We start from the raw sequence: 14,990 nt of genomic DNA, 5'->3' as shown, positions 1-14,990 counted from the left end.
GTATTTTCTTGATTATCTCCCCTTGCGAGGGGATATGTCTCTTCATTTTAACAATTTAAATTCCCCTTTACCCAAGCACGCTTTGTACCAAGTTTGGTCAAAATTGGCCCAGTGGTTCTTGAGAAGAAGTCGAAAATGTGAAAAGTTTACGACGAATTCACACAACAACTGTCAATGTGATCAGAAAAGCTCACTTGAGCCTTTGGCTCAGGTGAGCTAAAAAGTGCAATTCATGAGATTATAAATTAGATTATCAAACTAAGAGATAAGATATTGTCACATTTTCTGTGTATAATTTGTAAATTTTAATGTACTCTTTCATCAATTAAAAGAAGTTTACACCAATTAAGGCAGTCATTTATGCTATCCCCTAATAAGACAACATACAAGTGCAAAGTAATCATGCACTAGTGGGTTTAGGATAATGTGCTAGAGTATTTATGACAACATACTAGCACGAGGTGACAATGTGCTAGCATGTACGTCAGTGATAATATGCCAGCACACTGAATCCAACATGCAGTGAAGCTAACACTCAACAGATTGTTTAGAGTTGTGTTTGCATGATATTTTGTTTTGTGTAAACACAGCAGTGTGTTGTTTAAAGCTGCATTGGAGTGGCAGTCTGTTGAAATTAACATGCTAACACACTGCAACTTCACATCATTGGAACACCATAATTTTAAAACTCGCAAACCAATATCTTATGATTACTAACTAGGCAATTGCAACTGTAAATGCTGATTTCATGGTGACAATAATACCGGTAATTCACTGTATATCTGAGAACTGATCAATTATAATAAGGCGTGTCCAGATAGGGCCACTTGCTAAAGCTCAATAGCACTTTCATAAAAGCGTGCCATCTTACCGACACAAAAGACGCCATTAGGCTATCACACAGCTCGCCATCACAACACTGAAAAACACTTTCGCACTAACACAAGTTCGCACCACACGCTGTCACACTAACACACAACACACTGTCATGCTAATACAATTTCACACAACAAAATATCAGGCTAACACGAGTTCACACAACACACTATCATGCTAACACAAATTCACAAACACGCTGTCTTGCTAACACAAGTTTTACACAACACGCAGTCTCCCTAATACGAGTTCATACAACACACTGTCTAGCTAACACAAGTACACGCAACACACTGTCACGCTTAGATGGATTCACACAACACACTGTCACGCTAACATGAGTTTACACAACACGCAGTCTCACTAACACGAGTTTACACAATACACTGTCACGCTAACACGAGTTTACACAATACACTGTCACGCTAACACAAAGTCACAAAACAGGCTGTCTCACTATTCACTAACACAAGTTCGCACCAAATGCTGTTGCGATAACACACTGTCATCCTTATACCATTTCACACAACACACTGTCATTCTAATATCATTTCACACAACACACTGTCAGGCTAACACGAGTTCACACAATACACTGTCAAGCTAACACGAATTCACAAAACAGGCTGTCTCACTATTCACTAACACAAGTTCGCACCAAACACTGTTGCCATAACACACTGTCATCCTAATACCATTTCACACAACACACTGTCAGGCTAACACGAGTTCACACAACACACTGTCACGCTAACACGAGTTCACTCAACACACTGTCACGCTAACACAAACTCAAAAAACATGCAATATCGCTAATACGAGTTCACATAACACGCAGTCTGGCTAACACGAGTTCACACAATATGCAATCTCGCTAACACGAGTTCACACAACACACTATCTCTCTAACACCAGTTCACACGACAAATTTTCAGGATATCAAGTTCACACAACACACTGTCACGCTAACACGAATTCACACAACATGCTGTCTCGTTAATAAGAGTTCACACAACACGCTGTCTCGCTAACACAAGTTTACACAACACGCAGTCTCACTAACACGAGTTTACACAACACGAAGTCTCGCTAATACGAGTTCAATCAACACTCTGTCTAGCTAACATGAGTTTACACAACACACTGTCACACTTACACTTTATACACGATTTCACACAACACGCTGTCCCGCTAACAAGAGTTTACGCAACACATCGTCAAGCTAACAAGAATTCACACAACCCACTGTCAGGCTAACACAATTAAGTTCACAAAACACACTGCCTTGCTAACACAAATTCATACAACACACTGTCTCGCTAACACAAGTTCACACAACACACTCACATTGCTGAGTCTAAAGTAAAAGTCTACCCTAATTTGAAGAGGTTTAAGTACTTTAACACTAACATATCTCTATATTAGTAAAGAGCTTTTAAGACAAAAAAATTTAAGACAAAAACATTTATGCAGTAATGTTCCTTAACATGCATCTGGCATATAAAATGAATGAGACCTTAAAAACCTCACAGTACATGTTTACTTTGCTAAGTAAAGGTCTAAATTGATGCTATTCAACATATTCAACATCTCTAAGTATGTGAATGAGTGAAATTCTCAAATAAATATTATAAATCAAAGTATCAATAAGAAGCTGAACCTTACGTCGCAGGTTCCGGAAACATTGCTAAATGCTTTAGACAGGCTACTCCTATGAGACTGCATAAACCAAGATACTGTGTCACGGTAGGTGTTAGCACAAAATGGATCTCATACTTCTTAAAGGCAAAAAGTGCTGAGTACAAGTCTATATTTGCAGCTAATACCATCCCAAGTGGTGGCACCATGAAATGACTGAAAAATGTATGATTAAGGCAAATAAACAAACATTAAACCATTACAGCAGTCTTATCAAACAAAAAAGCAAACTTTCTATTATTACAATTTTTTAAAACAAATTTCTTTTGCAATTTAACTGAGCAATATTTGTCCTTTTTTGTCAGTAAAGTATGATATTAAATAATTAAGACTTTTTGAGAACATCTATTTATAGCGAGTCCAGACAGCAGCACAAATCCCTGCCCATAATGCCAGCTCTTATGATAAGACCTTGGCAAAAGAAGATTGTGACTTGCACATTGCTCCACACAATTTTTCCGCAGTATACTTTGGACCCACAGTGCTTAGCTTCTTTAACATGTTTAAGCTACATTCAAAATTCATTTCTATTTAATTTGAATTAGCTATCCTTACTCATGTTCACATGGAGCTAATGGGAAGTAATTTAACGATCAGTGAATTCATTCGAATTAAACATTTGAATAAACTCTCAGTGTGAACACTGAGCATGGATGCACCAAATGTCAAATGCGGCTTGACAAGCACAATCTAAATTAAAACTAAATAAGTATCTGCCCTCACCCTTACAGTCACACTGTCAATATATAATTAGTTGAATATATTCTGTAACATTAAGTGCAGTTTGAATTATAGAGAATGATCACTATGATAGATAGTAGGACTGTTGAAATTACATCCTCAAATTTAAAAAAAATAAAATATAAAGCTGTGGGGATTTACAAGGTAAACAGAGAGCGTCTGAACTGTAAAACAGATAATATATCGGTGTGTCTGTGTATTTCTAATAACATCGATGTATGTCACTGTCATGTAATCAGTAGTGTAAATTTTAAGTAATAAAAATATTCTAACCTTCATTCCAATGGTCCAAGCCAATCATACATTAAAATGTCGCCGTCAGCTCTTTCATCACTCGATACAATTATCACTGGGGAATCCGAAGCAGAGTCAAGAGTGTTCATCCTTGTTAATGTGACAGTCAGAATTTCCTCGTAAACAATTCACACAAGATTCTTAGAATATATGAATCGGGATAATTCTGCTTAGAATAATGTTCCAGAGAAGTGACAAAGTACTTCGTAGCTGCAGATTAAATGAGTGTACATGTCTACAAACAGATTCTTTGCGAGAAAATGTTCAACTTCACAAATCATTTTATTTTCAGTTTGTAAACCATGGCAAACATGTGTCCGACGTCGACTCGAAGGGGCACACTAAAAACGGGATATACTAGAGACCTGATATTTACCTGACGTTTTATTTTTAAATTAAATGGTAATATTGAGTATTTTAAATTACTTATGTACAGACTTTATGACTTCGAGGCATATGCTATACAAAAATTCAATTGTTTGGAACATTTACAGACAAATTTGAATCAGGTCAAATCAGTGTTTAGTACATCGCGTCTTTAGTACCTTCCTATTTCCCACAATGCCGCGCGTTGTTTACAAACAAGCGCGAAAAAATCCTCTAAACTAGGTACTAATTATTGTTGTGTGCATCATCACATTTTAAAATTATTTGAATAAAAAGACAACAAAGAAACACCAAATCAAAACTATCTCTTTTAGATGCATCAACTAAAAATGTGCACATGTATGCAGTAAAGGGGCTCGTAAGGGCTTGGCTGGCTATAGTAGACAACTTGTTCCTGAAAGGTTTCTCACATACATGTACTTGTTTTATAAAAAAAAAACAATTAAATATAGCTGGAAGTTTATTTCTTTTTATATCAAATGACAAGATTTTATAAGTTCGAAATTATTTCAGTCAAACTTTTTCATAATATACCAATATTTTTAGCTATCAGAAAAAAGCGTGTATGAACTATTAACCCCTAATTATAGGGGCCAGCCCCTTTTCGTTAATCAAATATGAAAGCTCTCGTAATTACCCACAACTTTTGTCATATATTTCTTACCAAATTATTCTCGGTTTAAAAGTTATTACACAAAAAGTAGCAAAAATTCAAAGAAAAAAAATTACTAAAATTTGCCGTTTTATAGCTTCCAAACTTTAAGAAATCAGCTATATAATTTTATCGTTGTGCACATCTACAATGTATTGGCTACAAGTTCTCCAACTTTCGTGTAAATATCTTATGTCATTTTTGAGATTTTCAGTGGAAACGAGACATCAAAAATTTTCAATTAAAGGGCAATAACTCACAAATAAAGGCATGCATAAAAAAACTGAAAACAGGTTTAAATAGATTTAACTACAAACTATCTATCCTGAAAGTTTCATAACGATCAGTCCAAGGGTCTTTGAGAAATCGCCTGTCAAAAGTCGAGCGGGAAAAAAAAGAATAATAAGAAACTAGAGCAAAGCTCGTTGCAAAGCAACGAGTGGGTCTTCCTTTCTAGCGATAAGCAAAAGATTAAATGTTTCTGTCTAAATTGTCAACTTTGCTAACATTCTCTTTTTCGATTTGTCTCAAAAACCCTTACTTGAATTCTTTAATTTGGTGTGAGCATGGGGTCTAAAGGGTACTCTCTCTAACAGCATTCTTGAAATCGTATCCACAACAGTTAAACTTCCAATATTATGACTTTTGATATCGGATATATCATCTTTGTTGCAATTATGTTTGTGAAACGTGTCATACTACAGAAACATAAGTGTTTTGCTACATTACCATCTTAAAAATGGCTTTAAAATCATTTAATATACAATATAACTAGGTAAATAAAATAAACAAATTATATAATAAATCAAAAAATCCAAATGTCTTTACAATAATGATGAACAATCTTCATTAGCTGCAATCAGTAAGTAGAACAATACTTTTATAATAAACGCAAAGAAATGTCTTGTGTATATTTCGAATTTGTAGCTTTCCACTAGCAACTGATGGTACCTCAATAGGAGTGTAAAATTCTCTGAAAGGTATATTGTAAACATATTACATATGGCTGTGTATTCTTTTTTAGCGGCTTTTGCAGATGCAGCAATCACTAAATCAAGTACAAAGCTAAAAGTCTTGTACATAAACATAAATAAGAATATCTACGCTAACTTATTCAAAAGTCAATTTCCACCAAATATTGTACAAGCTAAATATAATACATGTACATTTACAGCATTAAAGAAACAAATCCCTTTGAAAGTATTGCCCTGCATAAGAACAATTTGAATCCCCTACACTAAGGATGCTCTGTGCCAAGTTTCACTTTGGTTCTGGAAAATGATATTGTGAAATTTTAGACAATGATGATAATGGACAAAATTATGTTTTTAAAAAATTTACTGGTTCCTTTAGCTCAGATGGGCTAATAAGTATGCAACAGGCACAGTTTTGCAGTTGACATTGAAATGCGACTGGACATCTCTTCAATCTTGTTTTAGAAAACTACATGTACATGCCCTATGTATTGAATTCCTTGGAATCATACACATGTTTATGCCTTTATTTAGTTGTATGTGCCAAAATAACAATTTTTTTACATTATACTGTAACAAGAGGCCCAAGGGCCTTGAATCATCTTCTGATAAATTGTACAACCTATCACTTGTATTTGAAGCCTCTAACCCTAAGTATCCTATTAAAGACCCAAGTTGCATCACCTGACAAAGTTTTATGATTCTTAGCCAATTAGAACTCCTTTTTGGTCTACATTCTTGGAAATCACAAAATGCATCAAGTGACAAAGTTTGATAATTCTAAGCCTGAGATATTCAAAAGTAGGTCACTGTGACTTACTCTTTGGTCAACATTCTCAGAAAACCAAAGATGCATCAACTGACAAAGTTTGATGATTCTTAACTACTAAGTACCAGAGATACTTAAATATAGCCATAAAATGTCGAAAGTAGGTCATTGTGACCTGCATTTTGGTAGACATTTTTTAAAGTCCCAAGATGCATCTGCTGACCAAGTTTGAAAATTCTAAGCCAATAAATACCTGAGATATTCAAAAGAAGGTCACCATGACCTACTTTTAGGTCGACATTCTTCGAAAATCCATGATGCATCAACTGACAAAGTATGATGATTCTAAATCTATAAGTACTAGAGATACATAAATATAGCCATAAAATGTCAAAAGGTAGGTCACTGTGACATACTTTTTGGTTGACATTCTCCGAAAACCCAAGATGCATCAACTGACAAAGTTTGATGATTCTAAGCCAATAAGTACTGGAGAATACTTAAATATAGCCATAAAATGTTGAAAGTAGGTCATCGTGACCTACATTTTTGCTGACATTTTTTAGAGTCCTAAGATGCATCTGCTGACCAAGTTTGATAATTCTAAGCCAATAAATACCTGAGATATTCAAAAGTAGGTCACCATGACCTACTTTTTGGTCGAAATTCTCCGAAAACCAAAGATGCTTCAACTGACAAAGTATGATGATTCTAAACCAATAAGTACTAGAGATACATAAATATAGCCATAAAATGTCAAAAAGTAGGTCACTGTGACCTACTTTTTGGTCGAAATTCTCTGAAAACCCAAGATGCATCAACTGACAAAGTTTGATGATTCTAAGCCAATAAGTGCCGGAGATATTTAAATATAGCCATAAAATGTCGAAAGTAGGTCACTGTTACCTAATTTTTGGTCGTCACAATCCGAAAACCGAAGATGCATCAACTCACAAAGTTTGATGATTCTAAGCCAATAAATACCTAAGATACTTAAATAAAGCCATAAAATGTTGAAAGTAGGTCACCGTGACCTACATTTTGGTCGACATTTTTCAGATTTCCAAGATGCATCTCCTGACCAAGTTTGATGATCATAGGTTTAAAGGTAATCAAAATATGCCTTTTAAACAATTTGAAAACAAATGCCTGCAAAATTCTAAAAGTAGGTCACAGTGACCTAATTTTTCTTAAAAATATTTTTAGGTCCCAATATGCAGCAACTTACAAGATTTGATGATTCTAACCCTTTCAGTGCCTGAAATAATGGGATTAAATGTTTTGAAAAGGATAAGTCATAAAGTTCAAAAAGTAGGTCACGGTGACCTACTTTTAAGTTGACGTTGTTCAAGGACCCAAGATGCATTAACTGACTAAGTTTGATGATCATAGGCCTTAAAGTATTCAAAATATGCCTTTAAATCAATTTGAAAACAAATGCCCGCAATGAGTTAACATGATGTGAGGTCCTAAGATGCATAAACTTACAAGATTTGATGATCCTAGTCCTTATAGTAAGCAAAATATGAACATTTTTATTAATTGTAAATTTAGGTCAACTTTAAAGTGACCTTGAGACCAGGCCCTTTGCCCCAGGGTCATGCCTTGAACAATTTTTAATCTTCAACATATCCTGATCCTTGTATGTAAGTTTGGTGAAAATCTGCCTGGTGGTTCTGGAGAAGAAGATTTTTTAGCAACCAGTGCTTTTTGTTTTGTTTTCCTGATTATCTCCCCTTGATTCAGGGTCCCAACCCTTAATTTAGTATAAATGGTAGCCCTTGGGCCAAGGATACCCTGTGACAAATTTGACACTGATTGGCCAAGGGGTTCTTGAGTTATGGCTCATATTCTAAAAAGTAAACGCACACCGCACGACGCACACCGCACAAATGGCCATAGCATTAGCTCTTTGAGCCTTTGGCTCAGAAGAGCTAAAAATACACATACATGTATTACAAGATCTTATATTCCTGCTGAAGACAGAGGATCTATCTTAATCATTAGAATAAGTAAGTATAAACTTTGAAAGGGAAGACCTTAATAAAGAGGTCAACATGCAACACAAACAAAATATTATTATATTTAAAAATAACATTTATTCCAATGTAATTACTGGTACATGTATTTCTGTTACAAAAACTATTTCACTTGAAAAACTGAGAGCAATTGATATGTTCATATTTGTGGATTTATGTTGTCAAATCAAAATTTAAAAATGATACACAATGTGTTTAAAAGTTGTCGTCACAAACCAAAACTTGACTTATTTTCACTATGCTGTTTATTCCATGTCACATCCAAACAGATGATCTTCTGGCAAATCATGGTCATGCTTGGTATCAAAATTCAGTATTCAGATGAGTCACACCTATCCAAAAGAAATTGAAATTTTTTAATTTATAATTCTTTTACCAATAAAACATGCAATTCATGAGATTATAAATTAGATTATAAAATTGAGAGATAAGATATTGTCACATTTTCTGTGTATAATTTGTAAATTTTAATGTACTCTTTCATCAATTAAAAGAAGTTTACACCAATTAAGGCAGTCATTTATGCTATCCCCTAATAAGACAACATACAAGTGCAAAGTAATAATGCACTAGCGGGTCTAGGATAATGTGCTAGAGTATTTATGACAACATACATTTGTACTAGCACGAGGTGACAATGTGCTAGAATGTACGTCAGTGATAATATGCCAGCACACTGAATCCAACATGCAGTGAAGCTAACACTCAACAGATTGTTTAGAGTTGTGTTTGCATGATATTTTGTTTTGTGTTAACACAGCAGCGTGTTGTTTAAAGCTGCATTGGAGTGGCAGTCTGTTGAAATTAACATGCTAACACACTGCAACTCCACATCATTGGAACACCATAATTTTAATAACTGGCAAACCAATATTTTATGATTACTAACTAGGTAATTGCAACTGTAAATGCTGATTTCATGGTGACAATAATACCGGTAATTCACTGTATATCTGAGAACTGATCAATTATAATAATAAGGCGTGTCCAGATGGCCACTTGCTAAAGCTCAATAGCACTTTCATTAAAACGTGCCATCTTACCGACACCAAAGACATCATTAGGCTATAAAACAGCTCGCCATCACAACACTAAAAAACACTTTCGCACAAACACAAGTTTTCTCCACACGCTGTCACACTAACACACAACACACTGTCACGCTAATACAATTTCACACAACAAAATATCAGGCTAACACGAGTTCACACAACACACTATCATGCAAACACGAATTCACAAACACGCTGTCTCGCTAACACAAGTTCACACAACACGTAGTCTCGCTAACACAAGTTTACACAACACGCAGTCTCGCTAATACGAGTTCATACAACACACAGTCTAGCTAACACAAGTTCACACAACACACTGTCACGTTTAGATGAATTCACACAACACACTGTCATGCTAACATGAGTTTACACAACACGCAATCTCACTAACATGAGTTTACACAATACACTGTCACGCTAACACAAGTTTACACAATACACTGTCACGCTAACACAAAGTCACAAAACAGGCTGTCTCACTATTCACTAACACAAGTTCGCTGTTGCGATAACACACTGTCATCCTAATACCATTTTCACACAACACACTGTCATCCTAATACCATTTCACACAACACACTGTCAGGCTAACACGAGTTCACACAACACACTGTCACACTAACACGAATTCACAAAACAGGCTGTCTCACTATTCACTAACACAAGTTCGCACCAAAAGCTGTTGCGATAACACACTGTCATCCTAATACCATTTCACACAACACACTCTCATCCAAATACCATTTCACACAACACACTGTCAGGCTAACACGAGTTTACACAACACACTGTCACTCTAACACTAATTCAAAATACATGCAATATCGCTAACACGAGTTCACACAACACGCTGTCTCTCTAACACAAGTTTACACAAAAAGCAGTCTCGCTAACACGAGTTCACACAATATGCAATCTCGCTAACACGAGTTCACACAACACACTGTCTCTCTAACACCAGTTCACACCACAAATTTTCAGGATAACACAAGTTCACACAACACACTGTCACGCTAACACGATTTCACACAACATGCTGTCTCGTTAATAAGAGTTCACACAACACGCTGTCTCGCTAACATGAGTTTACACAACACGCAGTCTCACTAACACGAGTTTACACAACACGAAGTCTCGCTAATACGAGTTCAATCAACACTCTGTCTAGCTAACACGAGTTTACACAACACACTGTCACACTTACACTTTATACACAATTTCACACAACACGCTGTCTCGCTTACACGAGTTTACGCAACACATCATCAAGCTAACAAGTATTCACACAACCCACTGTCAGGCTAACACAATTAAGTTTACAAAACACACTGCCTTGCTAACACAAATCCATACAACACACTGTCTCGCTAACACAAGTTCACACAACACACTCACATTGCTGAGTTTAAAGTAAAGGTCTACCCTAATTTGAAGACGTTTAACACTATATGGTAACATATCTCTATATTAGTAAAGAGCTTCAAATTTAAGACAAAAACATTTATGCAGTAATGTTCCTTAACATGCATCTGGCATATAAAATGAATGAGACCTTAAAAACCTCACAGTACATGTTTACTTAGCTAAGTAAAGGTCTAAATTGATGCTATTCAACAGTATATATCAACATCTCTAAGTATGTGAATTAATGAGTGAAATTCTCAAATAAATATTATAAATCAAAGTATCAATAAGAAGCTGAACCTTACGTCGCAGGTTCCAATTCCATTGCTAAATGCTTTAGACAGGTTACTCCTATGAGACTGCATAAACCAAGATTCTGTGTCACGGTAGGTGTTAGCACAAAATGGATCTCATACTTCTTAAAGGCAATAAGTGCTAAGTACAAGTCTATATTTGCAGCTAATACCATCCCAAGTGGTGGCACCATGAAATGACTGAAAAATGTATGATTAAGGCAAATAAACAAACATTAAAGCCATATATGGCGTATGTGCAATGAAAATTATTAGACTAAAATTATAAGAACTTATTATTTGTATAATTATTTGTATAAAGATAGAACAAATTACAAAATCTAAGCAATTGCGTTATAAAGATATCACAATTTCTATTTTCTCCGTATTACAAAAGATTTAAATAACACACTTAAAATTGTATTTTTAAATGAGACAGGTGTTCTCCGTGTGAATTGTATGAAAAGCTTTAATTTGAATGTATTAACAATAGTTCTTTACTTAATTTTGTATTTTTCAAAAATATATTTTTTTGATTAGTTACGCCATATATGGCTTTAAACCATTACAGCAGTCTTATCAAACAAAAAAGCAAACTTTCTATTATTACATTTTTTTAAACAAATTTCTTTTGCACAGTTTTAACTGAGCAATATTTGTCTTTTTTTGTCAGTAAAGTATGATATTAAATAATTTAGACTTTTTGAGAACATCTATTTATAGCGAGTCCAGACAGCAGCACAAATCCCTGCCCATAATGCGAGCTCTTATGATAAGACCTTGGCAAAAGAAGATTGTGACTTGCACATTGCTCCACACAATTTTTCCGCAGTATACTTTGGACCCACAGTGCTTAGCTTCTTTAAAATGTTTAAGCTACATTCAAAATTCATTTCTATTTAATTTGAATTAGCTATCCTTACTCATGTTCACATGAAGCTAATGGGAAGTAATGTAACGAGCAGTGAATTCATTCGAATTAAACATTTGAATAAACTCTCAGTGTGAACACTGAGCATGGATGCACCAAATGTCAAATGCGGCTTGACAAGCACAATCTAAATTAAAACTAAATAAGTATCTGCCCTCACCCTTACAGTCACACTGTCAATATATAATTAGTTGAATATATTCTGTAACATTAAGTGCAGTTTGAATTATAGAGTATGATCACTATGATAGATAGTAGTCCTGACTGTTGAAATTACATCCTCAAATTGAAAAAAAAAAATATAAAGCTGTGGGGATTTACAAGGTAAACAGAGAGCGTCTGAACTGTAAAACAGATAATATATCGGTGTGTCTGTGTATTTCTAATAACATCAATGTATGTCACTGTCATGTAATCAGTAGTGTAAATTTTAAGTAATAAAAATATTCTAACCTTCATTCCAATGGTCCAAGCCAATCATACATTAAAATGTCGCCGTCAGCTCTTTCATCACTCGATACAATTATCACTGGGGAATCCGGAGCAGAGTCAAGAGTGTTCATCCTTGTTAATGTGACAGTCAGAATTTCCTCGTAAACAATTCACACAAGATTCTTAGAATATATGAATCGGGATAATTCTGCTTAGAATAATGTTCCAGAGAAGTGACAAAGTACTTCGTAGCTGCAGATTAAATGAGTGTACATGTCTACAAACGGATTCTTTGTGAGAAAATGTTCAACTTCACAAATCATTCTATTTTCAGTTTGTAAACCATGGCAAACATGTGTCCGACGTCGACTCGAAGGGGCACACTAAAAACGGGATATACTAGAGACCTGATATTTACCTGACGTTTTAATTTTTAATTAAATGGTAATATTGAGTATTTTAAATTACTTATGTACAGACTTTATGACTTCGAGGCATATGCTATACAAAAATTCAATTGTTTGGAACATTTACAGACAAATTTGAATCAGGTCAAATCAGTGTTTAGTACATCGCGTCTTTAGTACCTTCCTATTTCCCACAATGCCGCGCGTTGTTTACAAACAAGCGCGAAAAAATCCTCTAAACTAGGTACTAATTATTGTTGTGTACATCATCACATTTTAAAATTATTTGAATAAAAAGAAAACAAATAAACACCGAATCAAAACTATATCTTTTAGATGCATCAACTAAAAATGTGCACATGTATGCAGTAAAGGCTTGGCTGGATATAGTAGACAACTTGTTCCTGAAAGGTTTCTCACATACATGTACTTGTTTTATAAAAAATACAATTAAATATAGCTGGAAGTTTATTTCTTTTTATATCAAATGACAAGATTTTATAAGTTCGAAATTATTTCAGTCAAACTTTTTCATAATATACCAATATTTTTAGCTATCAGAAAAAAGCGTGTATGAGCTATTAACCCCTAATTATAGGGGCCAGCCCCTTTTCGTTAATCAAATATGAAAGCTCTCGTAATTACCCACAACTTTTGTTATATATTTCTTACCAAATTATTCTCGGTTTAAAAGTTATTACACAAAAAGTAGCAAAAATTCAAAGAAAAAAAATTACTAAAATTTGCCGTTTTATAGCTTCCAAACTTTAAGAAATCAGCTATATAATTTTATCGTTGTGCACATCTACAATGTATTGGCTACAAGTTCTCCAACTTTCGTGTAAATATCTTATGTCATTTTTGAGATTTTCAGTGGAAACGAGACATCAAAAATTTTCAATTAAAGGGCAATAACTCACAAATAAAGGCATGCATAAAAAAACTGAAAACAGGTTTAAATAGGTTTAACTACAAGCTATCTATCCTGAAAGTTTCATAACGATCAGTCCAAAGGTCTTTGAGAAATCGCCTGTCAAAAGTCGAGCGGGAAAAAAAAAAGAATAATAAGAAACAATAGAATAACAGTAGGGTCTTCCGAAGGAAGTGGAAGACCCTAATATTCTTGAAACATATAATTATCGTTTAATTATGAAATAATGTTTTAAACTGTCGTATTTAAGCCATTTTACATCCGTAATGTAGGCTCCTCAGATTGAAAATCTCCGCTAATTAGATAGGGGTCACGTGGTACTGAAACGTCATAGGTGTCAATGAGCAATTAGACCTCGTAAAGCGTATCGTAAGAAAACATCTACCGGATAGATTTTTGCATGAAATAAAAAAAATACACCACTAGGTTGGAAAAAAATTTGATATTGACAATATTACTTTGGCTATGGACGCTTAATCTTATATGTATTGGGCTGACTAAAATAGAAAAAACAAAAACATACCGTGAAAAAGGAGAGGGCATTGAAGACGAAGCCTTTGACAACTCCTGGCTTCGATTGAATAGATCGAATTATTAACGTTTGAATTCTTAAATAATTATAAAAATGGTGGTTTTTCGGTTTCTTTCTTCGTTATATTAATAAATTATACACAAACAGATCTTGTGTATCTTCTATCTAGTCCAGCAATGAATATCATTTCAGCAAGGACACTTCGATCTTCAATGGCGCCGTGCGCCATTACGCACTTCACAATTCTAAGTGCATGATGTGCGTGCCGGACTTTTAAAATGCATGTTTACAAATTATTTTTTTTTCTTGAAAAGTATATTTCCATTAAATAGATATTTTATATAATACAGAAAAAATTGTGATCGTAAATAAACGAATGCGCTGAATGGAGACATATCCTCGTACCGACCAAGTCCCTGGCAGCTAAAAAACGTCCTAAAACCTTTCCTGTGCTTATTTTTCATCCAAACGCCACAAATTATATCTAATTATCTATCAATTAACCAATTATCAATTATTTAATTTCTAGTGGGGTTTATGGACGAAGCCATTGAACCGTTTTTTAATCACAATAA

At 34.5% G+C, this 14,990-nt stretch overlaps 1 long non-coding RNA gene across 1 annotated transcript; it reads right to left on the bottom strand.

The window, feature by feature from the left end:
• Positions 1-8,416: 8,416 nt before the first annotated feature.
• On the bottom strand, positions 8,417-13,360 carry LOC134238132 (uncharacterized). The gene is made up of 3 exons (XR_009985940.1): positions 12,567-13,360; positions 11,195-11,383; positions 8,417-8,762 (listed from the first exon to the last, which is right to left on the bottom strand). It is a non-coding gene; the product is annotated as an uncharacterized LOC134238132 (long non-coding RNA).
• Between the last annotated feature and the right edge of the window lie 1,630 nt (positions 13,361-14,990).

The sequence above is a fragment of the Saccostrea cucullata genome, unplaced genomic scaffold (genome assembly GCF_032062105.1).
Source record: "Saccostrea cucullata isolate Sc308-1 unplaced genomic scaffold, CSIRO_AGI_Scuc_v1 ctg6478, whole genome shotgun sequence".
Classification (NCBI taxonomy): Eukaryota; Metazoa; Mollusca; class Bivalvia; order Ostreida; family Ostreidae; genus Saccostrea; species Saccostrea cuccullata.
Note: the sequence above shows the minus strand (reverse complement) of the source record. Positions and strands in the feature narration are given on the sequence as shown.